The 27,905-nt window shown below is 36.7% G+C and overlaps 1 protein-coding gene and 1 long non-coding RNA gene across 2 annotated transcripts in view; both read left to right on the plus strand.

Moving 5' to 3' along the window:
• Positions 1-27,905, plus strand: part of GPC5 (glypican 5) — a 1,419,588-nt gene that overhangs the window by 744,972 nt on the left and 646,711 nt on the right. The window lies entirely within an intron of this gene.
• Positions 1,471-27,901, plus strand: LOC122236666. Its single transcript, XR_006214822.1, has 3 exons — positions 1,471-1,533; positions 16,257-16,358; positions 27,876-27,901. It is a non-coding gene; the product is annotated as an uncharacterized LOC122236666 (long non-coding RNA).

The following is a 27,905-nucleotide window of genomic DNA, read 5'->3' on the forward strand; positions in this document are numbered from 1 at the left end:
AACTTCTGTTGTTGCCCCTGAAATAACTCTATAATCTGGCAGAGCCATTATGTAAACTAACATTTAAAGAGCAGGTGGTGTTATAACTCCTTCCATCAAAAAGTTAATAATCTGTGGCATTCCAAAATCACAACAGAAATGTTCATCGGTTCTTCCAATACTGATAATAAAGAGCTCCTTTACAGTCTTCAGAGTAAAGAAACCAAACTCTCAAATAGCTCAGGTCAGGTGAATTCAGGCTGATAGTCTTCTTCTACAGTCCTGCTTCCATTAGATAAATCTAAATGTATCTCAGAAGTTAAAACCAGAAGATTCAAGTGTTTTACAAAGGAAACTGCTGTGAAGACTGTCATGGAGACAGCTTTCTATCCCTCCATTGTGGTGGGAACTTTCCACGACAGATATAAGAAATGTTGCTTCCATCATACAGAACATTTTATTGATATGTCTACTTGTAATCTGCTGTTTATTCTCTTTATAAAAGCCTCCAATGGGTTCTGTATTGCTACAATCACAAATTTAAAAAAAAAATTACACATGATTACAGTGTAACTACTCATTGGTTGCAGTAGTTCCGAGAGATACTGAAACTTCTCAGCTGCTTTCTATCATGTGGAAATCAAGGGCTGTTCAAGCATTAATTCTTTTTATACTGCCTTGTTTTCTGTTTTTAGGGCTTATTCAATGTATCTCATTTATTCATTTTTGGTGGTTTGTTGCAAATTACTTCAAAGTCAAAAATGTACATGGGACTCATCCGTATTTTGCATAGCACTATAGAAAACCAGTTAACACCTTTGTTTTTAAACATCATTTGCTCATCTTATAAACACCACTGAAGTATCCATTTAAGAGGCTTATTCTGTTAAAAGCCAATTTCACCCTTCTGAGCACTAGACTCTCAGCCCCTAGAACTTGCCTTGAAGGTTGGTGGTGGGCTATTATTAAGTCTCTTAAGCCTTCAGCTGCTTCAGTCCTCGATGTTGTGTATCGTTCTGATAATAATGCCGCTTAGAATTCAGGCAACGCAGTGGTTCTGCTGGAGGCTGAGCCTGGAAGGCTCTTATTCCTCTGCCGTGTTTCTTTTCTAACCACGCTTGTGTAAGCAGAATAATGGCTATCCACAGGTGTCTTACATCTTAATCACTGGAACCCATGAACATTCTAGGACACACAGCAAAGAGGCTTTAAGGTTGCTGGTGGAATTAATGTTATTAATTAGCTGACCTGGAGATGGGGACCATAGCCTGGACTGTCCAGGTGGGCCCAATGGAATCACAAGGGTCTTTATAAAATGAGAGAGAGTGGAAGAGAGACATGACGGGAGTTAGTGATGTGGTAAGGGCTGGATCTGCTGTTACTGGCTTTCAAGATGGAGGAACCAAAGAATGCTAGGAACCTCTAGAAGCTGGAAAAGACAAAGAAATGGATTCTCCTCTAGAGCTTCCAGAAGGAACAGAGTCCTGTCTCCATTTTGATCTCCCTAGATCACAAGTGAGACCATTTCAGACTTCTGACCTCTAGAACTAGACGGTAAGAAATACGTATTGTTTCATGTTGTTTTTTAAACCGTAGAAGGGGGTTTGCTCAACTAATATCGTCTTAGCAGAAATGATTATATTCATGTGAAAAACAATTTGGGGAGTCTACAAAGTTAATATATTAAAAAGGAAAACAATTTCTTGTGAAGGAGCGTTGTGATTTAAGCGTGTCAAACAGGTCTCTTCCTATCAAGGGTTAGAACTTTTTTCCCATCTTTTTACAGCTTGAAAAAGTTTATTTCCATTAAAAGTCCTACGTTTTTTTAATTAATTTGAGAGAATGTAATTGCTAGAACGACTCAATGGAATAATTAAGGCAATTTTAATACATCAACATTTGCTATTTGGCAAAGGAATCAGGGAGAAAGGAAAATAATTCATGTGGTTTCTCTGTCATGAATTTGGGGTTTTTTTGCTATCTGAAATTCGAGAAAGGATTGTGAACTGGTGACTCTGTAGAAGTTCTGTGTCTGTCAGTGGAGTGGCACGCTTGTGCTCACCAAACACAAAGGTCGTGGTTGTTTCTGGAAGAAGCACCTAGAGGCATTGAGCTCTTTGAGCTGTTTGGAAGCCTACCTCAAGGAGGCCTCTGCCCTTTGCTTTTTCGTGGCACTTCTGGGGCCCGAGAGCATTGCCCAGGAATCATTACGGTGTCCTAGTTTGTGTTAAGTTGTGTAAGGGAAGGAGGGCTGCACTACCCATGAGGTCTCATGCATGATAGTGGTATGTTTCTTCTCTCATGGTGGACCCTGAGGGTAGCAATGGACTCAGTTTAAGGGAACTTCGGTCACCCCTCCTCAGTCCAGGCTTTGGTGTGAGGACTTCCAGGACCCGGTGTGGGCAGAGTGCCTGGGTCTGGAGTGCCAGTGCTTTGAGCCTCAGGGAGGAACAGCATTCAAGCCATCTAATCCTAGGCTCAAACCTCCTGAGGTTGTGGCTTCGAGTAATCTCCGAGGGGAACATCATTATTGAGAGGCAGCCCAGATCAATGTCCTGTGGCCTAGTTTGTTACAATTACTATCTCCTCTAACCATTTGAAATTGGTTTCTTTCCCTCCCAGAGTCTAGCATTTCTAACGTGTTAAATTGCCAAGCAAGTATTAATGCGGTAACGATAGTGAAAAGAATACTAATGATAGCTAATACATACAGAGCAGCTATTTTACTCCAGGCCCTGGGTACAGTTATTATTACTCTCTCATAAGCAAGGAGGCTGTAGCTCAGGTTGTCTCTCTCACCCACAGTCCCACAGCTTGTGTGTGGGGGCGCGGGGGGTGGATCCAGTCACACAGTCTGGGGTTTTCACCACAACACACAGTACCTTTCCTAAAGTGACGATGGTTTATTGCCTCAGGTAATTGAGATCACCTTAACAGTCTCCTCAGCCTAACTAAATTTTAGATCGATCTCTTCCTGCCTATACTTCCCTGACCCGTTTTTCTTAGAGCTTTTATTTGAAAAAACTTGCTATTGTAAATTTCCTCTGCCCCTGTGCAATGGAAAAGTTCTCCAGCCCCTTGACAGTTTGACAACACAGGACTGGCTTTTTCAAGGACTAGGAACCATACCTTTGAAAGGTAATGATCAAGAAAGAGAAGACCCCTGTCGCCCAGTTTCTGTGGGAGAGGAGGACGCAGATTTAAGGTAAGTGCCAATTAGCAAACACCCGTAGTCTGTGCACATTGATTACCCTCACTCTTTGTGACTCCATCGCCGGTTCTCCTTCTCGTTCACCTCAGTGCTTGAAAACTCTATGGCCTCGTGTTACAGTGGAGTTGAGTTCAATATCTGTTCCCTTTTGTAAGTCTCGATCCTTATTGTGATAGTCCTGAATGGTGTCTTCCTTGCCTGTTTAACTCTGTCAGGTGCAATTTTCCTTTGACACAGGTTATTCTAATTTTTCCCTCTGTCAGGCATGAAAAGTGTTCAAATTTCACCTCCTGGGTTGTGCCATTTAGAGTCAAAAGAAAGCATGCTTCTAGTGGTTTGATTGCAACTTTGAATGAATCATTTCCCTTGAGGTAGGTTATGGACTAGCTTGCATATGGCATCCTTCATTCAGCATGCCAGAAAACTTCATTATCCTTCTCCTAATCACATAGGTGAAATATAGTAATACAAGACATAAAACAGTGTTTTATCCCTCAACAATTGCATGACATTGGTGATATTATTACCCTGTTCTTAGCAAACAAACTCCAGTGTCTGGAGCTTAAGAATCCTAAGTTGGAGGGGCACCTGGGTGGCTCAGTTGGTTAAGCTTCCTACTCTTGATTTTTGTCTCCCGTCATGATCTCAGGGGTGTAGAATCAATCCCTGTGTCTGGCTTTGCACTGACAGTGGGGAGACTTCTTGGGATTCTCTCTGCCTCTCCCCACCTCCACCACTTTGTGTGCACTCTGTCTGTCTTGCAAAATAAACATTAAAAAAGTCCCAAGTTGGAAGGCTATGCAGAAGTGAAACTAGTACTGGATTTGTCTTTAAGAAAATTGCAGGGGACCTCAGATGCAACCCATTCTTAAGATTGGGGTCCCTTTGGCTAATTTGTTTCTCCACCTCCTTCTGGGTTTGGGTCAGACTGTGAATATGGTCAAGTGATGATAGTTTACATTGCGTTTCCAGAAGTCTCAATACATTGAAGTTTAGGTTTTGTCCTTTCACTCGCTGATGAGATCTTTAAGGTGGAGATCCACAAACGTGCTCCAGAGAACTTCCACTTCATGGTCCACTCACTTCATCGCCCTTGTCCCTCCCCAGCGTCAGTGCTGATATCCTTTTATCCTCTTCTCTGTTGGCCAGTCCATAAAACTCTGGTTAACTACACTAAAAAATAATTTGGTGCTATAAAACTCAAGTTTCTTTAATGAAAGCTGGCAAAAATTTTCAATCCAGCTTTTCTGAAATTGTAGATCAAGCCCCATTGTGTGTGATGCACAGATTACAGCTGAAACCACTTCATCTACAAGTTAATGGATAAAATTAGCATGTTAAAGAGTTGGAGGGCTTAATTAGAAAGGCAATCCTTAGGCAAAAAGCCTCTCAGGAACACTAAAGCAGTTTGTTGATTTTTGTCTGTAAAAGGTTTGGGGGCAGAAACTGGAAATAGGTTTGCAAAGTGAGAACCAGTTTCTGAATCCACAGAGAAATTATATCCTCCTCAGGCTTTAAAGGATGTATGTTTATAATAAATGTATGGTCTTTGACCTTATGTGACCATTTGTTCATCTTAATGGTTCTGTTAGAAGTGGCCCATTGATTTCTGTGCACTTTCCTCATGTTTTCTCATGTTGAGGATGGGTTTTGGGCCTCTAAAGGAACCATCCAGAAGGAACCGGTTACTCCATTTTTGCCAGCAGCTCCTGCCCCTCTCCCAGCCATGATACTCAATATGCCAAAGGCAAGGATTCTGTCTTCTGAGAGATTTTGTTTCTTACTACCTTCACCTCCAATTTTTTTAAACATGCTTAAAAATACCACTGTTTCTGGATATTTCAATTAAATATGCATTTCTTCTGTTGCCTTCCTACTACAAGGATTTAGGTCTGTCACCTGATGAACTTTTGCATGTAACTTCCCTCCATATCACAACCCTATCATTACAGAACACTTTTAGTGAAATTGATGTTGATACTTCTATAACAATATAAATATTCTGCTCAGTGTGGGTAGACTTCTGTGTAAATACTGGCTTTTTTGTTTTCCTCTTTCATACAACAAATATGTACCAAGTACCTCACCTTCTTGTGTAGTCTTTCCTCTGGGTACTGGAGATTTAACAGTTGAGATGGGGGTGTCTCTACCCTGAGGAGCTAATATGTTAAAGAGGAGGCAGCCCAGCATTGTGCTTAAGAACAGGAAATCTGAAAGCTGTTCACCTAGGCTAAAATATTATTTGATAGGAAGCAACACTGTGACCCTAGCGTGTTACCCAGCTTCTCTGTGACTTTGTTTCCTTGTCTAAGTTGAGAATAAAATCTGATGGAGTTGTGATAATATTAAATATACGACTTTGGACAGGCAAAGACTATATATAAACTTTTTAGGAAAGATGTGGATGCTGTGATGGCAAGAATCAAACCATTATAGAGCTAAGAAATAAATTTGGAAAAGAGATTTTAAATAGGCTGAAAAAATACATTTTTTTCTATACCGCTGATACATTCAAGCTTACATATCTATTAATATGTTCAATTTGAGGGTGGTTTATTCCATTCCATGTTTTTCACTTGTAATTCCTTTCTAGAAAATATTTTACTCCATATGGATTTCTGTTTTTAACGTTAGTGACGTGCTTCCATGTCTGATAACACACTGAGTCCTGTTTAACAATGGGACACTACAAACCTGATGTGAATCTGTCTACTTGGGTAGGGTTTAATTGCTGATCATCTGACACTTGTTAGAAAATCTTTACTGTCACTTTTGTAGGCCTTTCTAGGGCCTTGTCAGAACTTCATTGGAGAGAAATACTTCTATTGCCTCTGGTTGGCAAAAAGTGTGCCTCACTTTGGAGCCTTTCTCATTCTACCTATCTGTGCAGGAAAGGTCCAGTCTTTGCTCAAGTGGAAAGATGGCCACTTGGCTAACAGCTTGAGGGAGGGAACGGAGTGGTCTCACCACAGAACAAACTCTCACTGAATTTGCCCACTTTCTTCAGATATAATTTGACTTCTCAAAAAGATCCCCAGTGAAGCCAATTTTTGAACACTTTTGAGATTCTGCAGTGTAAATAAACTGGCTTCTCTTTGTAGCCTTTATTTTTCTTCAATTTGTAGATGTGGTAACTGAGGTTCAGAAACCTGAAGTATCTGAACTGTTGTGCCATGACCCATAAATGATAACACTAGTACTGTTTTTTAGGACTATTTCAACATAAAAGCTGCACCATAACCATTCACTATTGTGCTTGATAGTCTACTGGAGTGGGGCTGGCAGGCTAATGTAATAGGAATGCTAGCTTAACAACATCTAGTAGTACTTCTTACAGGTTAGAGAGTATGCTATATTCTTCATATGTTAATTCATTCTCAAAGCAAGCATGTGGTATTAATATTAGTATTAACATAAACTGTGAAAACCAAAGCAGCGAGAGCAGAGGTAACATTTAACAAGTATCACTGGTTGTTGGTTGTATATGATGAAGCAGGGAATTTAGCTCTGGTAATCTTAGAGAACTTGCTAGCTAAGAAACTAGTACTCTATTAGCTTAATCATAGCTGAGAAACAGCTTACTTTATGACTATCCCAGGGTAGAATGCTAATTAATTTGTCAGAGCTATTCTATTTTGGCTGATTACAACCTGAGCTATTTCTGAGAATATACAGTACTTTCATGTACCTTATTTTGTCCTATTATGTACAATATAAGGAATCCCTGCTAAGATACATGGATGTAAAGGACATCATAGATACATGATGTCAAAGATCAATAAAGCGAGAAGATTGTCTTGTCAGAAATCATAGTATTAAGTTCACAGGCTTTGGCTCAAATAGATGCTCTAGAGTAGACTTGTGGAATTACCGAAATGGAGGGGAGGGATTTATTGGACCTCATCCCGTGTCTGTTCAATATCCTCTTTGACTGTGGTCCCAATCTACTTTCTGCTCTCCTGTGATTCCCACATCCTTACCACTGAAATGTACATTTGGCGATGATCTCGGGGCCAGTGGAATGCCGTAGTTAGACATGCACATGGTAGCCGCAATCAAACCTCTTCTGATCATTATTACAGCACAGTATGTGTACTTTGTTGCCATTGTTGCTATTACTGTCCATGTTCTCTGTATTCCTAATCCTTTCCATTAAGTATGGGGAGACTTTCCTTCCATTGTAAACCTTCTCCGCTACAACCTAGCTCCCTCTCCATCTCTGGATACCACTCAGGAACACTGGCACTCGTGCTAATAAGATCTAGCTCCTTAAGTTCACTGGAAAATATTACACCTTTAAATTACAATCCTGTACAATATAATAGACTCTTTATTTTTTTTATTAGCATTCTCCAGTTATAATAGAGCTTAAATAGTAGTTAAACAGAAGCATTCTATGAATTGCTTGGTATTTGAGTGTTGCCAGTAAGTGTGTGTGATTCTTGACATTTAGCTGGTGGGAACTTTCTTATCTCGTTTTGTTTTCCCCAAGCTAATCTGTGCAGTGAATCAGCACTTTCTTTGTGTTGTGGTAAAGTGGTTATCTTCCTGTGGTATCTCTGATCAATTTTGTAATCTCCAGGCACCACGTGCCACTGTGTAAGAGTAAGAAAAGGCCTGAGAACACCAGAGGACTGAACTATTGTCCTCTGTGCTCTCCCCTGGTTAGTAAGAAAGGAAGGGAGGGGAAAACAGCACCACATGACTGGTTATAAAGTATGCCTTCAAATCCTTCTCATAGTTGAGCGATTGTACTATTTGATGCATTTGAAATTGTTTAAATACAGAGATGCACATGAACTGAGACTTGGTAGAAATAGAGAAGTAGTTTAATTACAGTAAATGAAGAGAAGAAAACACTGAAGCAGAAACAACAGATGGTCAAAGAAGAAAATGCTAATTCAAAACTGTTAGAAACATTAAGAGGAAACTAAGAAATGAAGCTGGTTTTCCCAGACACAAAACCATTTCTTCCACTGTTGTTGTTGTTGTTGTTGTTGTTGTTGTTGTTGTTGTTTGTGTGTGTGTGTGAGTGTGTGTGTTTGACATCCTTAAGATTTGTCAGGAATGTTCTTTTGGCCCTTCCTTATTTTTAATGTCCACCCATATTATCTTATATGGTCTAACTTAATTTAGAGGGTATTTCCCATCCTCAGAATATTTCATAGTAGGAACTTATGAGTTTCAAAGATTAGAATTATTGAACTATACTATAATGGAACTATTATAGCTAAGAGTATAACATTATTTTTCAAATACTATACACTTTGTATATTTATTGCAAAATTAACATGTGTTCATTTAATATGAACAAACAATAACTTTAGGCCAACTATCAGTATGTACCAGGTGGTCTATAGAACCTGTTTTCCTATTTTATGCAAAATTGTTTTAGGCTTATTGAAAACTATTTTGAGCTAGTGTTACAAATTTTTTATGATGACCATAAATCCTCAAGAGGACTCTCTTCTTCCATGTTCTCTCCTTGTTTGTATAAATTACTCTTACAGGAAAAGTGGCAATTAGAACCTGTCACTAAAGCTAAAAGGAAAAAAAAAAAAAAAAAACAATTTCATGTTCAGATGAAGATTAATAGCACAAAAGAGATTTCACACCTGACCTCAAGGCCATTTTGTTCTATGAAAGTTGGACCCAATAAACTTGAAAGACTTCTTCCTCTGGTATTTGACACATGGAAATAATCATCATGTTCGTTACACCCTAGTGATTTTAGCCAAACTTATTCCCACCCTAGTCTGGAGATAAAATAAATCTTATTTAACATCAGGGGTCAGCTTTTCCTTCATGATTGTACTTTTTTATTAGCGACAGCAGAACGTTATCCTTAAGAGTATCAAGGGTCTTCTATCAGAACAATTTATAATTAGCTGGTTTTTATACACTACTGAAGTTTCCTTTATTTGCCATTTATCTGTAAAAATGACACACTGTTTCTGTAGGTAGACCTCTTATTTCTTCAGTCACACTGGTAGAAAGTATAAATTGTGCGTTGTTAATATAGGACATAAAAAAATCATATTATTTTTCCATAACCTTTGTACACTTTGTATAACTATGGCTCTGGGTGGATGATGGTAACAGTTGGGTTGAAAGAGTTTGGAAAACTAGCTTTCTTCCATTTAACGGAGGCTAGCTCTGTGGGCAGTACACTTGTAATTCATGACAGATCAAAATTTAAAAGAGAAAGTTGACATGGTTTTTTAATTTCTTTTGGTCAATGAAATGTTTGAAGGCATTCAAGTCTCAGCCTGGTTATTGCTGTGAAAAAAAACTAGTATACACATCCAATTTTTTTTTTTTTATCAAACACTGTTTTCATAACATGAAAATCTTGTTCATATTTTAACCTGAACACAAGGGATAAAATAGGTTATGATCACTTGCAATTATTTAAAGATAATCTAAACTCAAAAAGAACTTTGCGCATGATTAGAGGAAAAACGAATGAGTGAAAACTTGAGGTAATGTTTAGTCATGTCACCAGAACATTTCTGTCAGTAATCTGATTGTTGACTAAGACCTTTTATCTTCTGTTCTCTCTTAACAATGAAGAGTAACAAATAAACCATTAGGAAGTTCCTCTGTGGCAGAGTATCAAATGTTCTCATTAATTTTACAAAGCATTATCAAAATTAATGACAAGATTGAATGCTTCAGGAAACTTTTAGATTTTTTTAATTCTCAAGACATTCCATAAACTGTGTTCTGTAGTTATAATAATCCTGCAAAGAGAACAAACTTTGCAAGTCCAGGACTGCTCTTGTTAAAAAGACGTGCTTGCAAGGTTGGCCCTTGGTTGGCTTATGGTAACGTGGTTTCAAGAGGATTCCCACCATTCCCAGAACTTAAAAAAGGGACTCCCTTGCCTTAATTGGCACAAACATTGTTTTCTAATGAAGACTTGCTTTCCTTTTGGAGGTCTAGAATTTAAATATGTATTAGGCAGAAGGTGCCTATATGACCACCCCCCTCCCCCAAACCTTGGATTCCTAGGTACAGGTGAGTATCCTTTGGATATAAAATTTCATGTGTTGTTGCAATTCTGTCACTCCTTGGAGGATCGGAGTATGTTGTGTATGGCTCTATTAAGAGACGACTTTTGAATATCATATCTGTTTGTGTGTATTTTGCCCCATGTGCCTTTTCCCCTTGCTGATTTTGCTTTTTATCTATTAGCGGAGTCCTAACCAAAACAAACACATGCTGAGTTCTGTGAGTTGTTCCAGGAAATCACCAAATCTAGAGGTGGTCTTGGGCACCCCTGACATTGTAATAATCATAGAAACCATTTTTTGTCACTTGTATTTTCCATCTTATGTACCTTTTCCCCAGCCCTAGACCACCTCTTACCCTCTCAACTACTGAGTGGCTTGTTAATGCTGAGCATGGATGGTACCCCTCTGTGAGATCATTCCTGACTTTCACACTATTCCTCAAATGGAAAACTCTGGAGGATTCTGACTGTAATTATCCATATTACTTGGATTCTTCCATGTCATGAATCGGTGTACTTCATGATGTATCTATGTATCCTCCCCTACCTGATTTAAGTTACTTGAATGGGGAGACTTGTTGTTGTTGTTGTTGTTGTTGTTGTTGTTGTTGTGCCACGCTTAGTGGCTTACACTCTGTGTGAATCCTGTCTTTGACTTCAGTGAATGAATTTGTATATTTAAGTTGTTCTTCTTTTGATAAAAGAAAGTCATTGAATTAAATAACGTTGTACAACCTCAATCTTATCTCAGTATCTATACTAAAACTGGGATTTAGGGTTTCTGAGGGGCAGTCTTAAAGTATAATGCAGCTGTTGTTGAATTTTAAGGAATTTAGTGTTCTGTAAATCAGTAGAGTCTAATAACTTTGATTAATTGACCTGAAATACAAATGTGTGAACTATTGCCAGCTGATTTCTGGATACATATAAAAGGGAACAAAAATGACTCAAGAGAATTGAACTTTTGAAATGTATATGTATATGCAAGCAAAATAATATAAACTAGTCATAAGTTAGAGCAATTGCTGAGGGGAGGAAAAACAAAACAAACAAAAAAATCTGATTTCAAATTCTTCCCCAAGATGTCTTAAAGAATCCTTTCCCAAAGGCTCAATGCCATTTTTGCTGTTAGGGTTTTTTAAAAAAATTCAGATTGCTAAATATGAGGCAAAAGATGAAAGCTAAGAATCTACTGGATAGAATTTTGAAAATAGAAATTTGAAAGCCACTATTGTATCTTAAGTACAGGTTTTAAAACTTTTGATATAATTGTAAAGGGAGTTTAAGAGAAAAACAGTTAATATTCTGGATCTGTCATTTTTCCATGTAAAAATTTCCTCAAATTCCTGGGTACTTGGATGGCTCAGTCTGATAAGCCTCTGACTCATGATTTCAGTTGAGGTCATGAAAGCTCATGACTGAAGTTCATGAGATCAGGCTCTGTACTGACAGTCCAAAGCCTGCCTGGAATTCTCTCTCTCCCCCTCGCAATAAGTAAATAAACATTAAAAAAATTTCCTCAGATTCTTATGTTCATTTGAATTGATTATAAACTAAAACCTTTTGAGATGATTATCTTTTAAAGTATTTTCTTAAGTTCATTTATTTACTTTGAGAGAGAGCAGGTGAGGAGCAGAAAGGGAGAGGAAGAGCGAGAATTCCAACCAGGCTCCACACTGTTGGTGCAGAGACTGATATGGGGCTCAAACTCAAGAACCTTGAGATCATGACCTGAGCTGAAATCTAGAGTCAGACACTTAATCACCCCAAATCCTTGAGATTATTTTGACACTTCTGAATAACTATGGCAGATTAATGAAAAACCATCTCCTGGCTACAATTTTTATATGCTTTCAAAAAGGAAAAGTGTCAATCAAGGTATAAACTCAGATAATGGGAGAAAAGAGCACATGAAGTGCTAAGCATAGTGATAAAGCATTAAAAGGAATCTCTTACTACCTCCAGTTGTGTGTGTAGCTCTTCAGGATTTCAAGAAAGACCCTGACCATGGACCAGTTAAATCTGGAAGCAATGGAAATTCTTGAAGTAAACGCATGGAGACGTGAGAGACCCAGGTTCCTTGCTCAGCCTTGAGTAACCCAGCAAATATCAGAGTCCAGTTTTCTTCATGGCCCTTGTTAAAACTGAGTAGGAGTGAGTTTAGCGTGAAGGCAAAAATTTCAGTAATTGATTCCGAACATGGAAACACCAGGCTAAGGAGAAGAAGAAAGTAAATCCAACAAGTTGGTAAGGTGAGTTAATACATATGAACTGAACATTGTTCTCCAGGCTCTTTTTTTTTTTTTTTTTTTGTTTCCTAGTCACCTGAAGCCAACCTCAAAAAAGTCCCCCTAGACATAAGATAAGGGAATGATTCTCCCAGAGAATCTAGATGGCCCCCCACAATAGGTCTTCAAAGAGGGACGTGGATAATTGTCCAAAGAAAACTTTGCCTTACCCAGTGACTCCTCAGTGAGGCCTATTAAGCTATTTTCATAAAGGGCTTCTCATCAACTTTTATGGCCCCCTTTTTGAAATAGTGCCAAAGATCACCAGATAATTGAAGGAAGGCCTTCATTGTGAAAGACCGAAATCAAAATAAATTTGGAGAAAATCTACAATAGAAGAAGCATAATGTTAAAAGGAAAGAAAAAAAAGCTAAAGGTCATATGTTCTGAGATTGATCCAAAGAGACATACATGACACAAAATAAAATATAAAATAAAACAGATTTTAAAACTATTGTGGTATTTAAAGACTAGGTCAAACAGGCAAGGGTAGGATAAGAAAGTCAAATCATATAAAAAGAAAAAAGAAAATGTAGCTCTTCAAGGATAAGTTAAAGGGGTCCTATGTATATTCAGTAGGGGTTCTAACATTAATTAGTAAATAAACTTAGAGCAAAAAGAGAAATTGCAGGGAAAGCAACTAACTAGAAAATGTTACAAAGCTCCCTAAATAAAGTATCTGAGAATTTATTTTGAAGAGCCTGTCCTGTATCCACTCAACAAATACCTTCACAAGTTTAGAGAAAAATGATCAACTAGAAATCTGTACCCACTTGATGAACAATAAAGAAGGGAACATGATACACATTGTGGACCTAAAAAAAATAAAAAATTATCTTTTATGTACCGTTTCTTTGGAAGTTAGAGGATTTTCATCAGAAAGATAATTAAATGAAGAGAAGGGATTTGTGAGGATCCCTCCTTGGAAAACAATCAGGCTGAATAGCAAGGTGATGGCAGTTGGAGTGTCCCTCAGGGGAGCAATGAGGATGGAGTAGAAAGCTCGAACCCTGGGAGATGGTAGTCAGGGAGAAGATCAAAGATTTACCTATACACCTAATGATTATTTGGAAGAGCTTGATACATCTGGAAGGTTTGCTTAAACATCTGGGGGGAAAAAATAGTGAGTGTGTGTGTGTGTGTGTGTGTGTGTGTGTGTGTGTGTGTGTCACAAGAATGATATATAAAGCAAACAAAAATACTAGCCAAACATAAACTTGCACGAGAAAGCAAAAGTAATAAAATATACCATGTGGCCCAGTGGTATTTACATAGTTAAGAAAATATAAACTCTGACCACTGATTTAACCAAAACTGGAATAACCCTGTACATGGTTTTGGAGGGAGTGGAAATGTTAAATATGACAGCCCAAGAAAATAACTTCATACCTGCCATGGCAGGAAGTCATGGGCCCATATCTGAAATTGATAATAAAATAACAGCCATGTAACTATATTTATTTGGGTAAGGAAATGAGTTCCTAATGAAAGAACTGACCTGGTCCTTTCCTTTGGAAAGCAGCGGTGAGGAAGTACCACCCAGAGAATGGGAATGGGGATTGATTTTTACAAAATACTAAGTATTGGTGATTCCTTACATTATATGAACCAGAATCATAAACATTTTAAAAGTAAAATTCTGTATTGATGAGAGAAGGGAATGTTTTGTTTGCTTTTTATCCTAGAAAAATATATGGGCATATTTTTATTTGGGTTGTGAATTGAGAAATCAAGCAAAACTATTCTTCGCTTACTTGCATTATTTTCTATGATTGGTTTTAGATTTATGCTGTCAGTATTTATATTTTCTACTTTTTAAAAAATGTTTCTTTTTTGAGAGAGACTGAGTGAAGGCCGGTGAGCTCAGCGGGGGAGGGGCGGAGACAGAGAGGGAGACACAGAATCTGAAGCAGGCTCTAGGCTCTGAGCTGCTAGCACGGCCTACACAGGGCTGGAAACCACGAACCGTGAGATTATGACCTGAGCTGAAGTCAGACGCTTAAACGACTGAGACATCCAGGTGCCCCTATATATTGTACTCTTAATAAAGTCTCCATTGTGAATAAGGTACATATTGAACATCTGAAAAAGAAAATCTAAAACGAAGGTCATTGTTAAAGAAACTTCTGCATTATGGTGAAACCAACGTGGCCTATCTTAAATCTTTCAAGAGGCTATTGGTTACTATTCATTTAGAGCTCTGTTGTGGTGTCAGCTTGTGAGTTTGGTCATGTATTTAGTTTCTTAGGTGTAATTCAGCAACCGCCATGCTTGATTTTACCTTCTTGAGCTTCCTATACCTTCAAAAGCCTCCAAAAGTTACTTTTAACTTTTCAGAGACTTACAGTCAACATGACAAAATAGTTTGCCATAAGTGTTACATATTGCAAAGAATTGTCAGTGGCAATGAACTCTTGGCAGGTGGGTATAGGTGCAGTGCAACATCTTTTTATAGTCTCAATCTCTCCCACCACCTCCAACCTACCCTAAGCATTTAGAATATAAAATTGTATTAAGGTGGAGTTTATTACTTACCCTTATTTATTAGCTTTTCATACACTGCTTCCTCTTAGGACTGAGAATTATTAAAGAAAATAAGTTTTTCTAAAGTAAATTATTTTTAGTATTTGCTTAAGGGAAAAAAAAAGTAGAAATCGTATCACTATTCTGTAGATGATGAGATCCAGAGCAGATATGGTCTAATGTGAAAAATCTAGACCAAAAAGAAGACAGCTTTGAAAATGATGTGTTGGATTAATATTTGCCTAACTCCTATCTCCAAAGTAAAGAGTATATAAAATATGTCTTCATATAGTTGGACTTCTTAAAATATTATAATCTAAAAATCACATATTTTCAGCCTGATTATGGAGCCATAATGCAATTGGGGGCTTAAAAAAATTAAAGATAAGGTTGTCAAATGGTATGATGGTGATGAGAGAATATCAATGTAATGAACAAATAGGTATTTAAGTGTCTAATAACATTGAAACAATTCAGTTATTTTATGTAATATTTCTTCTTTTGATATCAGCATGTTTATTTCTTGACTCCAAGTTTTAATTTTGAGATTTCTGCTATCTGGCTATCTCATTCCCAATATGTTAAGACCGGAAGTAACTTAAATAACGATTGTGCTTATTAATGACCCACTAAGTCAATTGCCTTTCCATTACTGTAGGAAACTCAAGAGAGAACTTGATAATGGGTATAAATAATCAGAATACACTTAAAACTATATTAAAACATACTGCCCATTATCCCTTTAGGGCAAGGATTATTTTAATTATTCTGTTTTTTCTGGGTCTGGTACAATGATTGGCACATACTAGATTGTTAAAATTACATTGATTAATGAAAAGAAATATGAAGAGAATTTTCTGTGCAACTAGAAAGTAGAAATCCTAGTTAGTGACTATATCATTATGCAATTCCACTTTTAAAATAAAAATCCTTAATAAATGGGATGCCTTTAGGGAAAAACAGGATGAAGAGGTGGCAAGGTGTCTTTGAAAAGCAAAGGTCCTTTATAATGGGATAGCCAAAAATTGGACCTATTTCTATAATTTTGGATAAGTTAAACATCTACTTGAAATATCCGTTTCCTAAAAAATAAATCTGGTGGTATTAGCCCCTAACTTGTAAGGCTTCTGAAGCTAAGAGGCAAATTATGTAAAGGATTCAACATAGTATATGGTAGCTGTTGTATATAGGAATCTAATTTGAATTATACACGATTTAACGTTGTTTTCCTTCTTTACAGGAAGCTAACTCATGGTAATAATCATGGAGTAAAGCAACTTTTCCTTTTCCATACTTCTCCACAGTACAGTTTTTCTCTTTGCTGGCAAAGAAAATTCCAAGGGTGAGATAATTACTTATATGGCCATTAAGTGTTTCTTCCAGTGCTCCCTATTCAATCTAGTCAACAAAAATGCTAATTAGTCCTAATTGTTTAGAGAACACCTGTCGGTCCATTAATAGATAGAGAAATCCCTAAAGCATCCCTCAGAAAATAGGATATTTTAATTCCCCCTGAGATGAATTTAACTCTATCATTAAGAGGTAAAAAGGTTTAGAATTAAGCCAGCCTTAATCTACCATTTTAACAACCTATAGAAATATATAGACCCAGACCTATATTCTTCCAGAGGTTGCTTAATCTGAAAAACAAATGCTAAGTAGAAATTTCTTAAGTGAACTCCTGGCACATATGTTGTTCTCAATGGGATGAAAACATGGTGTGAATATTTTATGATCATAAACTATTCTGATCAAATATGATATGGCAGTTATTCTTGGTTTACCTTTGATAATTTTCTGAATTGTAGAAGGAAAAAAATGATTTTTGTCATTCAGTCTGGTCTGTTTCAGTGGGTTCTATTGGCCTGTCCATATAGTTAAATTATTCAAAAATTCATCTTAGAAGTAGCAGGCAGTGGATACGTGGTTGGGTTGTAGTGGTGATGAAGGTTTATGCAGTAAGTCAAATTCAAATAATTTCATCTTCGAGATCATAATATCGCAAGGTTATTTTCATTGACCATTTCTTCTATAAATTACATAGCATCTCTACATCCTTAAAGTTGGAGTAGAGGAATGTTGTAAGTGTCCAACTTACGAAAGCTGGCTAGGGTCAGCAATATTTCTCATGTGTCTGGCAGATACAGTCGATCCCCATTCACTAATGGAAATTCATGGATATAGCAGACCCATTTTACTCTCTCACCTGACACAAGTTCTTGTTTTTTCTTTTTTCTTTTTCTTTTGAGAGAGAGTGCATGAGTAGGGGAGAGTGAGAGAGAGGGAGAGAAAGAATCTTAAGCAGGCTCCCTGCTCAGCACAGAGCCTGACATGGGGGCGCTATCCCATGACCATGGGATCACAACCTGAGCCAAAATCAAAATTCAATGTTCAACCAACTGAGCCACCCAGGTGCCCCACAAATTCTCATTTTAAGTGCTATTATCTACATCTTCAAAAGAAGGACTTAAAATGGAGAACTTAAAATGGATAGGAAGATATCAAATACATAGAAATTTATCATGAATTTATAGCCTGAAATACAGTTAAAAAAATTTTTTTTTCCAGAGGTAGAAGTTTCTCATAGTGGCTTTAAGCTTCCCTCCTATCACAAATCGCAATATTGTAGGATGTTCCCTCTCTAATCTAAAGAGACCATATTAAATCTGTAATTGAAGCAGTTATCAAAACTTCCACATTTTTTTCAACCATTCATGCAAGAGTATTGAAGCTGTTTTCAAGAGAATCCTCAACTTGACCTGAAGAACTTCTTAGTGTATATGAATGATACTCTTTCAGAAATTGCTTGAACTAAATTGAGCATTTCAATCATATCTAAATGTCAGCCACTTTCTGTAGCTGCCATGTAATCTTTTGGGCTGTCTATTTTTAGATTACTGCTTTATTGCCACTGTGGCTACAAAATGCTTTTATACTTGGTCATCATCTTATTTCTGTGTAATGGAAGAACAATGCCTCTGACACCACATCAGGGATTTTTAAATGGTGAATCTGCCTTACAGCAACCAACTTAAGTATGAAATCAGATGCAGAGGAGAGGAAAGTCACTGCTGTTACCAAGTACCATGTTCTACTGTATAAAGCAAAATTTGTAGCAATTAAAAAGGCATAGCTCTTTTATTACAGTTTTCAGTAATTCACACTGAGTAAGCTATTGAATCACTGGTTTGTTGAGACCTAACAATCCAAACACTTACTCATCTGATGGGACTGACTTTGGCAGAGAATCTAGTCTACATTTTTAGAGCAGGACATATGTAGACAAAATAGCAACAATTTGGGGCCATACTAATCATTAGAAAGATAAAAACAATTAAAATCAAAGTGAAGTCAGGGGAATATTGAGAAATACTTAGGGAAGCTTTTAAATGTACTTTATGATTTTAGAACAGGTAAACTATCTGCATAAACTCAACCAAAAAAGTTGGTCAGGGGCAAAAAGAAATGTTAAAGTCATTTATCTTTTTAGGCTTCATATCCTTTAGGTCACCATTTTATTCATCCCATGTCTATCTTATGTTATAGTTTCTTCACTGGGAAATGTTTTTGATGATTAAAATAGAGGGGCACTTGGGTGGCTCAGTCAGTTAAGGGTCTGACATCAGATTTAGGTTCAGGTCATGATCTCAAGGTTTGTTAGTTTGATCCCCATATCAGCTCTGCGCTGACAGTGCAGAGCCTGCTTGAGATTCTCTCAAGCAAGTTGAGTTTTTTTATAATTAAATACAATGCTGTTTGTTTCAGTGCAGTGTCACAAATCTATATTTTTCTGCTAAAAATAGGATGGGATAATTAACCTAGTAGGTTGAGACGAACATCTTCCATAATAAGGAAAATTTCCTTTATTAGCAGTTTGAACTGAAATTCCAAGTCAATCCAATTAAGATGATGTCCTTTAATTATTAGTAGTGACTTTTCCTATGTTGCTACTACTCAAAATTTACTGTTTTTTTCTCACTTTTCTCCTTGCTTTATTAATTTTTTTCTTGAATTTATCTTAAATGCTCTCTCCCTTTTTTTCCGTATTACAATTGATACAACAGAATAGCCAACTAGTATTTTCAGTTATCCTCAAAGCTAAGCATATTTCTGATGTTGCTTTAAAACATGAAAACACTGGAAAAATTTAAGTTAGCCCTCCCTTTTCCTAAGGATTCAGATGGAATATCATTCCTTCTTCCTATGTAGAGGTTTTACCCTGACTTCTGAAATAAGGCAATGTTGATTGAACTTCAATATTATAAAAAGCACTAATTCAATGGAATCTACTTAAAATTATCTTAAATATGTTCCATTTTTTGACTAGGATGTTTAATGGGTATTAATGTTTGTACTAAAGCTTTAAATATAATCAACTTACTTATTTTTTGTTAGAAATTTCAAAAAAATCACATTCTCCATGTTGAAAGGGCTCTGTAGATCCAGTCTAAAATGAGATGAAGAGAGGAAGTATTTATTTATTTATTTATTTATTTTGTACTTGATTCTTCTTTACTCCAGATTCAGGCTTATACTCACTCTGATAACCGTCTTTCTAATCAACAAACTTCTTCCATTATTAGGCAACTAAAATGAGTATATATATCTTTTTCCACTGTACATATGTTTGTTTGTTTTTTCGTTGTTGAGTGGTTTATTTCATTTCATTTCATTTTATTTTAGGAATAGAATTTAGTGATTCATCAGTTACATATAACACTCAGTGCTCATCCACCAGTGTCCTCCTTAATGCCCATCACCCACTTAGCCCATCCTCCCACCTACGTCCCTTCCAGCAATCCCATTTGTTCTCTGTATTTAAGAATCTCTCACGGTTTGTCTCCCTCTGTTTTTATTCTTCTCACTTCCCTTCCCTTATGTTCATCTGTTTCTTAAATTCCACATATGAATGAAATCATATTTGTTTTTTTCTCTGAATTATTTCATTTAGCATAATACACTCTAGTTCCATCCATGTTGTTGCAAATAGCAAGATTTCATTCTTTTTGATTACTGAGTAATATTCAATTGTATATATGTAGCACATCTTCTTTATCCATCAGTTGCTGGATGGTCTTTTTCCGTACTTTGTCTATTGTCAATAGTGCTATAAGCTTAGGGGTGCATATGACCTTTTGAATCAGCATTTTTGTATCCTTTGGATAAACACCTAGTAGTGCAATTACTGGATCATAGAGTAGTTCTATTTTTAATTTTTTGAGAAACCTCCACACTGTTTTCCAGAGTGGCTGCACCAGTTCTCATTCCCACCAGCAGTGCAAAAGGGGTCCCCTTTCTCCATATCCTCACCAATATCTGTTGTTGGCTGAGTTAATTTTAGCCATTCTGCAAGGTGTGAAATGGTATCTCCTTGGGATTTTGATTTATATTTCTCTGATGATGAGTGATGTTGAGCATCTTTTCATGTGTCTGTTAGCCATAAGGATGTCTCCTTTGGAAATGTCTATTCATGTCTTTTGTCTATTTCTTCACTGGATTATTTTTTGGGGTTTTTTGGGGGGGGATGTTGAATTTGATAAGTTATTTTTTTTTATTTTTTTAAGTTTAATTTTATTTTCTTAATTTACATCCAAGTTAGCATATGGTGCAACAATGATTTCAGGAGTAGATTCCTTAATGCCCCTTACCCATTTGACCCATCCCCCTCCCACAACCCCTCCAGTAACCCTCTGTTTGTTCTCCATATTTAAGAATCTCTTAGGTTTTCCCCCTCCCTGTTTTTATATTATTTTTATATTGTTTTTATATTATTTTATACTATTTTTCATGTGTCAGTTGGCCATCTGGATGTCTTTGGAGAAGTGTCTATTCATGTCTTTTGCCCATTTCTTCACTGGATGATTTGTTTTTTGGGTGTTGAGTTTGATAGTTCTTTATAGATTTTGGATACTAACCCTTTATCTGATATGTCACTTGCAAATATCTTCTCCGATTCTGTCGGTTGTCTTTTAGTTTTGCTGATTGTTCCCTTTGCTGTGCAGAAGCTTATTATTTTGATGAGGTTCCACTAGTTCATTTTTTATTTTGTTTCCCTTGCCTCTGGAGACATGTTGAGTAAGAAGTTGCTGCTGCCAAGATCAAAGAGGTTTTTGCCTGCTTTCTTAAGGATTTTGATGGCTTCCTGTCTTACATTTAGGTCTTCCATCAATTTTGAGTTTGTTTTTGTGTATGGTGTAAGAAAGTGGTCCAGGTTCATTCTTCTGCATGTCACTGTCCAGTTTTCCCAGCACACCTTGCTGAAGAGACGGTCTTTATTCCTTTGGATATTCTTTCCTGCTTTGTCAACGATTAGTTGGCCATATGTTTGTGGGTCCATTTCTGGGTTCTCTATTCTATTCCATTGATCTGAGTGTCTGTTCTTGTGCCAGTACCATACCGTCTTGATGATTACAGCTTTATAGTATAGCTTGAAGTCTGGGATTGTGATGCCTACTGCTTTGGTTTTCTTTTTCAAGATTGCTTTGGCTATTTGGGTTCTTTTCTGGTTCCATACATTTTTAGGATTGCTTGTTCTAGCTCTGTGAAAAATGCTGGTGTTATTTTGATAGGGATTGCATTGAATATGTAGATTACTTTGGGTAGTATCGACATTTTAACAATATTCTTCGATCCAGGAGCATGGAATCATTTTCCATTTTTTTGTGTCTTCAATTTCTTTCATAAGGTTTCCATAGTTTTCAGTGTATAGATTTTTTACCTCTTTGGTTAGATTTATTCCTCCATGTTTTATGGTTTTTGGTGAAATTGCAGATGGGATTTATTTCTTGATTTCTCTTTCTGCTGCTTCATTCTTGGCATAAAGAAATGAAACTGATTTTTGTACTTTAATGTTATATCCTACAACTTTGCTAAATTCATGGATCAGTTCTAGCAGTTTTTTGAGTTTTCCATGGAGGATCCTGTTATCTGCAAAGAGTGAAAGTTTGACTTCCTCCTTGCCGATTTGGATACCTTTTATTTCTTTGTGTTGTCTGATTGCTGAGGCTAGGACTTCCAACACCATATTGAATAACAATGGTGAGAGTGGACCTCCTTGTCGTGTTCTGATATTAGGGGGAAAGCTCTCACTTTTTTCCCATTGAGAATGATATCAGTGGTCGGTCTATTCTATATAGCCTGTACAATCTTGAGGTATGATCCTTCTATCACAACTTCTTGAGGATTTTTATCAAGAAAGGATGCTTTATTTTGTCAAATGCTTTTTCTCTGTCTATTGAGAGGATCTTGTAGTTCTTAACCTTTCTTTTATTAATGTAATGTATCAATTTGATGGATTTGTGGATATTGAACCAGCACCACATCCCAGGAATAAATCCCATGTGTTTGTGGCGAATAATTCTTCCTTCATGTATTGTTGAATCTGGTTGGCTAATATCTTTTTGAGAATTTTTGCATCTGTGTTCATCAGGGAAATTGGTCTATAGTTCTCCTTTTTAGTGGGGTCTTTGTCTGAATCAAGGTAATACTGGCTTCATAGAATAGTTGGGAAGTTTTCCTTCCATTTCTATTTTTTGGAACAGCTTCAAAAGAACAAGTGTTAACTCTTCTTTAAATGTTTCATAGAATTCCTCTGGAAAGCCATCCAGCCCTGGACTCTGGTTTGTTGGGAGCTTTTTGATTACTGATTCAAGTTCTTTACTGGTTATGAGTCTGTTCAAGTGTTCTATTTCTTCTTATTTCAGTTTTTGGTAGTTTATATGTTTCTAGGAATTGGTCCATTTCTTCCATATTGTCCAATTTTTTGGCATATAATTGCTCATAATATTCTTATTATTGTTTGTTTTTCCGCAGTGTTGGTTGTAATCTCCTTTTTAACCATGATTTTATTTATTTGGTCCTTTTTGATCAAGCTGACTAGGGGTTTATCAGTTTTATTCTTTCAAAGAACCATCTCCTGGTTTCATTGATCTGTTCTGGTTTGTTTGTTTTTTAATTTTGATAACACTGATTTCTGCTTTAATCTTTATCATTTCCATTCTTCTGTTATGTTTGGGCTTTATTTGCTGTTCTTTTTCTAGATCTTTTAGGGTAAGGTTAGATTGTTTACTTGAGACCTTCCTTTCTTAGGATGGCCTGAATTGCTATATACTTCCTTCTTAAGACCACCTTTGCTGCATCCCAGAGGTTTTGTTCTGTTGTGTTTTCATTTGCATTGGCTTCTGTGTTTTTAATTTCCCCTTTAATTGAGGTCAACCCATTCATTTTTTAGTAGGATGTTCTTGAATCTCCATGTATTCATGGCCTTTCCAAATTTTTTTTCTTGTGGTTGATTTTGAGTTTCATAGTGTTGTGGTCCAAAAATATGCATATGGTCTTGATTTTTTTTTTTTTTTTTTTTTTTTTTTTTTTTTTTTTTGTACTTGCTGAGGGCTGACTTGTGACCCAGTATGTGAACTCTCCTGGAGAATGTTCCATGTGCACTCAAGAAGAATGTGTATTCTGCTGCTTTAGGATGAAATGCTCTGAAGATATCCGTTAAGTACATCTGGTTTAGAGTGTCAGTCAATGCCATGGTTTCCTTGTTAATTTTATGCTTAGGTGGTCTCTCCATTGCTGTAAGTGGGATATTGAAGTCCCCCAGTACTATGACATTATTATCAATGAATTTCTTTGTTGGTGACTGATTTATTTCTATATTTGGGTTCTTGCACATTAGGGGCATGAATATTTATAATTGTTAGATCTTCTTGGTGGATAGACCTCTTAATTATGACATAACATCCTTCTTCATCTCTTGTTATAGTATTTATTTTAAAATCTAGTTTGTCTGATATAGGTATGGCTACTCCAGCTATCTTTTGATGACCATTAGCATGATACATGGTTCTCCATCCCCTTACTTTCAATCTGCAGGTGTCTTCAAGTCTAATGTGAATCTCTTGTAAGCAGCATATAGATAAGTTTTGTTTTCTTATCCATTGTCATACCCTATGACTTTTGACTGGAGCGTTTAGTCCCTTGAAATTAAAGTGAATACTGGAAGATAGGCATTTAGTGCCATTGTGTTGCCTGTAGAGTTGGTGTTTATGGTGATGTTCTCTGATTCTTTCTAGTCGTTGTTGCTTTTGGTCTTCTTGTTTTGTCTTTTCTCCACTCAAACAATCCCCCTTAAAATTTTTTGCAGGACTAGTTTAGTGGTCACGAACGCCTTTAGTTTTTGTTTTTCTGGGAAACTCCTTATCTCTCTATATTTAATGACAGTCTTGATGGATAAAGAATTATTGCCCTGTATATTTTTCCATTTCAGCACATTGAATATATCCTGCCTCTCCTTTCTACCCTGCTAAGCTTCTGTGGATAGATCTGCAAACCTGATCTGTCTTCCCTTATAGGTTAATGACTTTTTTCCTTTGTTGCTTTCATGATTTTTTCTTGGTGAATTTTTTTGAATTTAACTGTGATACGGCTTTGTGATGGCCAGTTTTTGTTAAATCTAATGGTATTTCTGTGCTTCTTGGATTTTGATGTCTGTGCCTTTCCCAGATTAGGTAAATTTTCTGCTATAATTTGCTTGCATAAACCTTCTGCCCCTTTTACTCTCTCTTCATCTTCTCAGACTCCTATGGTTCAGATGGTCCTCCTTTCTAATAAGTCACTGGGTTCTTTAAGTCTTGTATTGTCATCTTTGCCTTTGCTTCCCTCCTTTTTTCTGCTTCATTATCTTCCATAGTTTTATCATCTATATCACTGATTCGATGCTCTGCTTCATCCATCCTTGCCATTGTGGCAATCTTTCAAGATTGCATCTCGGTTATATCATTTTTAATTTTGTCCTGTCTAGATATTACTTCTTTTATCTCTGTAGGGATTCTATCCTTTCTTCAACTGCAGCTAGTATTCTTATTATCGTGGTTCTAAATTTTAGTTCAGACACATTGCTAATATACGTGTTGATTAAGCCCCTGGCTGTTATTTCTTCCTGTTCTTTTTTTGGGGTAAATTGCTTTGTTTTGTCATTTAGGAAGAATAAAAAAATCAATAAAATAAAAATTAAAAATTAGAAATTGAAAACGAGACAAAAAGCAAGTAAAGGAAGCTAGATCCTAAGTGTGTTTTGGTCTGCTTGTTGAAAGAATCGTGATATAATAGAGAAAAAAGAGAAAGAAAAGGGAGAAACAATTTAAAAATTAATATATATATACACATACGCATACATATATGTGTATATATATACACACACATACATATGTATATATATATACACATACATATATAAATTAAATAGTATAAAATAAAATAGAATACAAAATTTAAAAAATAGATAAAAATTATCTGTGTCCAAGAAAGAAGAAGAAAAGAAAAAAAGAATGATTTCAGCAAAAACAAAAGCAAAGAAAATGAACAAATAAATGAACCAACAAACAGAATGAAACCCAAATGAGGTTACTTCCAGTTTCCTCTAGAATTGAAACTATGATGCCCTCTATAGTCCATACACTAAGCTGGTATAATGACTTGTGCTGGTCTTCTAGGGGATGTGCTTGGAAGGCACAGTTGGGCGGGACTTGGTGTAATGGCTCTGTTCTTCACTAAGTAATGCTGCTTAGCTTACTGGGTGGATCAGTGTGGTGCACATGCACATGCCCCAGAGAGGTGGAAATGGCCTCATGCAGCTTCCTAGTCTCTGACACAGGAACCTGCACTCTCACTGAGTTGCGATCAAGCACCCCTCCTTAGTCTCAGGCCTCCGTCCACTCCCCACCTCTACCCTGACCATATCCAAGCTGTCCACCTGCCAGGCAGCACCTCCCTCCAGAGTTTTATATCAAGTGGGGTTGTGTTTCAAAACCCCAAACTCAGAGACCCTTGGAACTTGGACTTGGGCCAACTCTCTAAGGAACTGTCTCACTGCACAACGGCTGGGTACTGGCTTGTCCCAGAAAATGTTTGTATGACTGCATAGCAGCAGAGATTGAGATTATGGCAAATCACAACACATAGCCAGTGCCAGTTTTGCCACACTCTGGCTTGTCTGTCTCAATATCAGCAAACATGGCTGGTCTCTGTGCTCCGTTGGGACCTTTGCCTGTGGGAAGGCTATATGACTTCTATCAAATGCACTCCAAGCAGGAAAACTGCTTCTTCCCATGTGGTACATGGATCCCTCAGACCCCTCTGCTTGCCTCTGGGGATTCGACCTACTTCCTCACCAGAGCACAACCAGGCAGTGAGCCTGGAATTTCAGACTCTGTGCTCCACTGTTTATAGAAACCTGGTAATATTGAAACCCTCTCCTTTATTCCCCTCAATGGTTTTGGGGAATGGATTTCTTGTTCATTGCCCTGCAAGTGTTTTCACTCTTTTTCTCTCTTTCTCTCCAACTACTTTCAGGGGAGTGCTTTTCTTGTACAATCCTAATGCACTGCATTCTCCCCCTTTGTCTTTCTCTGTCCTCTCTGTGCAGAAACACCTCCCTACCTTCTGTGGCTTTCCTTTCCCACAGTTCACCTCTCCACACCATGTACTTGGTGAATTCTGTGGCTCAAGTTATGCAGACAGATTGTCGTGCTAATCCACAGATGAATTTCCTAGGTGTTCAAAATGGTTTGGTACTGACCTAGCTGTGTTTCAGGGATAAGATAAGCTCAGGGTCTCCATGCTGCTCTGCCATCTTAACTCCTCTCCAGGAGAGGAAGTATTAAGGCATAGTTTTATAGTAATACAGTATAATTTCATAACAAATGGCATAAATATATATAATTTGTATATATTCTCTCTACAGAGGACAATGTCATGAATTAGGTACTCTGTGTGTCAATAGAAATGTGTTGGGAATATGTGTCTGATAGAGATGAAATTGTAGAATTGAAATTGAATTCACCTTACTTTGAGTAAACATTTCAATATTGCTTGAGTAATTATTTAATGCTATTTTAATGTGAATACTTATTTTCATGGATTTTAAATGAATTGTTCCTATATATATTTTTAAATCATTATTTTAATTTTCTTTGAGGATTAGACATTTTCTATTGTTTTCACAAAGTGTATATCATTAAACTGTAAGTATGTATCTTGATGCAACAGTAAGTTAGTGAAATCAAGTGTTTATGATAATATAACACAAATTCCCCACTGGTAAAAAACCAAATTACATATGATAGTCAAAAGATCTAATATTCTTCACATGGAAGTATTTTCCTGTCTTTACTTCATACTATCTCCAGTTGCTGACCTTCTACTCTGCAGTTGTCCTCTCCTACATTTTCTTATATCCTTGTAGTTATGTAAATAGCTATCCTTGATTTAAGTAAGATTTCAATGTGTTTCCTCTTTTGATTGTTCATTATAGTATTCAAGAAAACACTCCATACCTAGTATCTTGAAGGATGGAATTGATATGTGCTGAGGACTCTCATCATGAGCTTTTAATGAGCTCAGGTGACACTGCAGCACACTTTAGTTTGTGCCTGGTCTTTTTGTTAACAATTGTATGCAAATCAAGAGCTTTGTTTCTTCTACTTTATTAGTGTCAATAAATCCTCCTATGGCTGTCTCATATATATTTTTAAATGCTATTTTTATAACATTATTGAGATGTAGCTGACATACTGTACAGTATATTTAAAGTATAAAATTCAGCGGTTTTTAATATAGTCAAAAAGTTGTATAACTATTAATTTTAGAACATTGTTATCACCCACCCCCACCCCCCGACCTCCCAAAAACACATACCCACTAGCTGTCTCTCCCTAGCCCTAAGCAACCACCACTACTACTTTCCTGTCACTATAGATTTGTCTATTCTGGCCATCTCTATAAATGAAATCATATATGTGGTCTTTATAATTGGCCCTTCTAAATTAACGTAACTTTTTTTCTGTCTTTTTGGTTATAGCTACCTTTGTGGATGTGAAGAAATAACTCA

This window comes from Panthera tigris, chromosome A1 (genome assembly GCF_018350195.1).
Source record: "Panthera tigris isolate Pti1 chromosome A1, P.tigris_Pti1_mat1.1, whole genome shotgun sequence".
Taxonomy (NCBI): domain Eukaryota; kingdom Metazoa; phylum Chordata; class Mammalia; order Carnivora; family Felidae; genus Panthera; species Panthera tigris.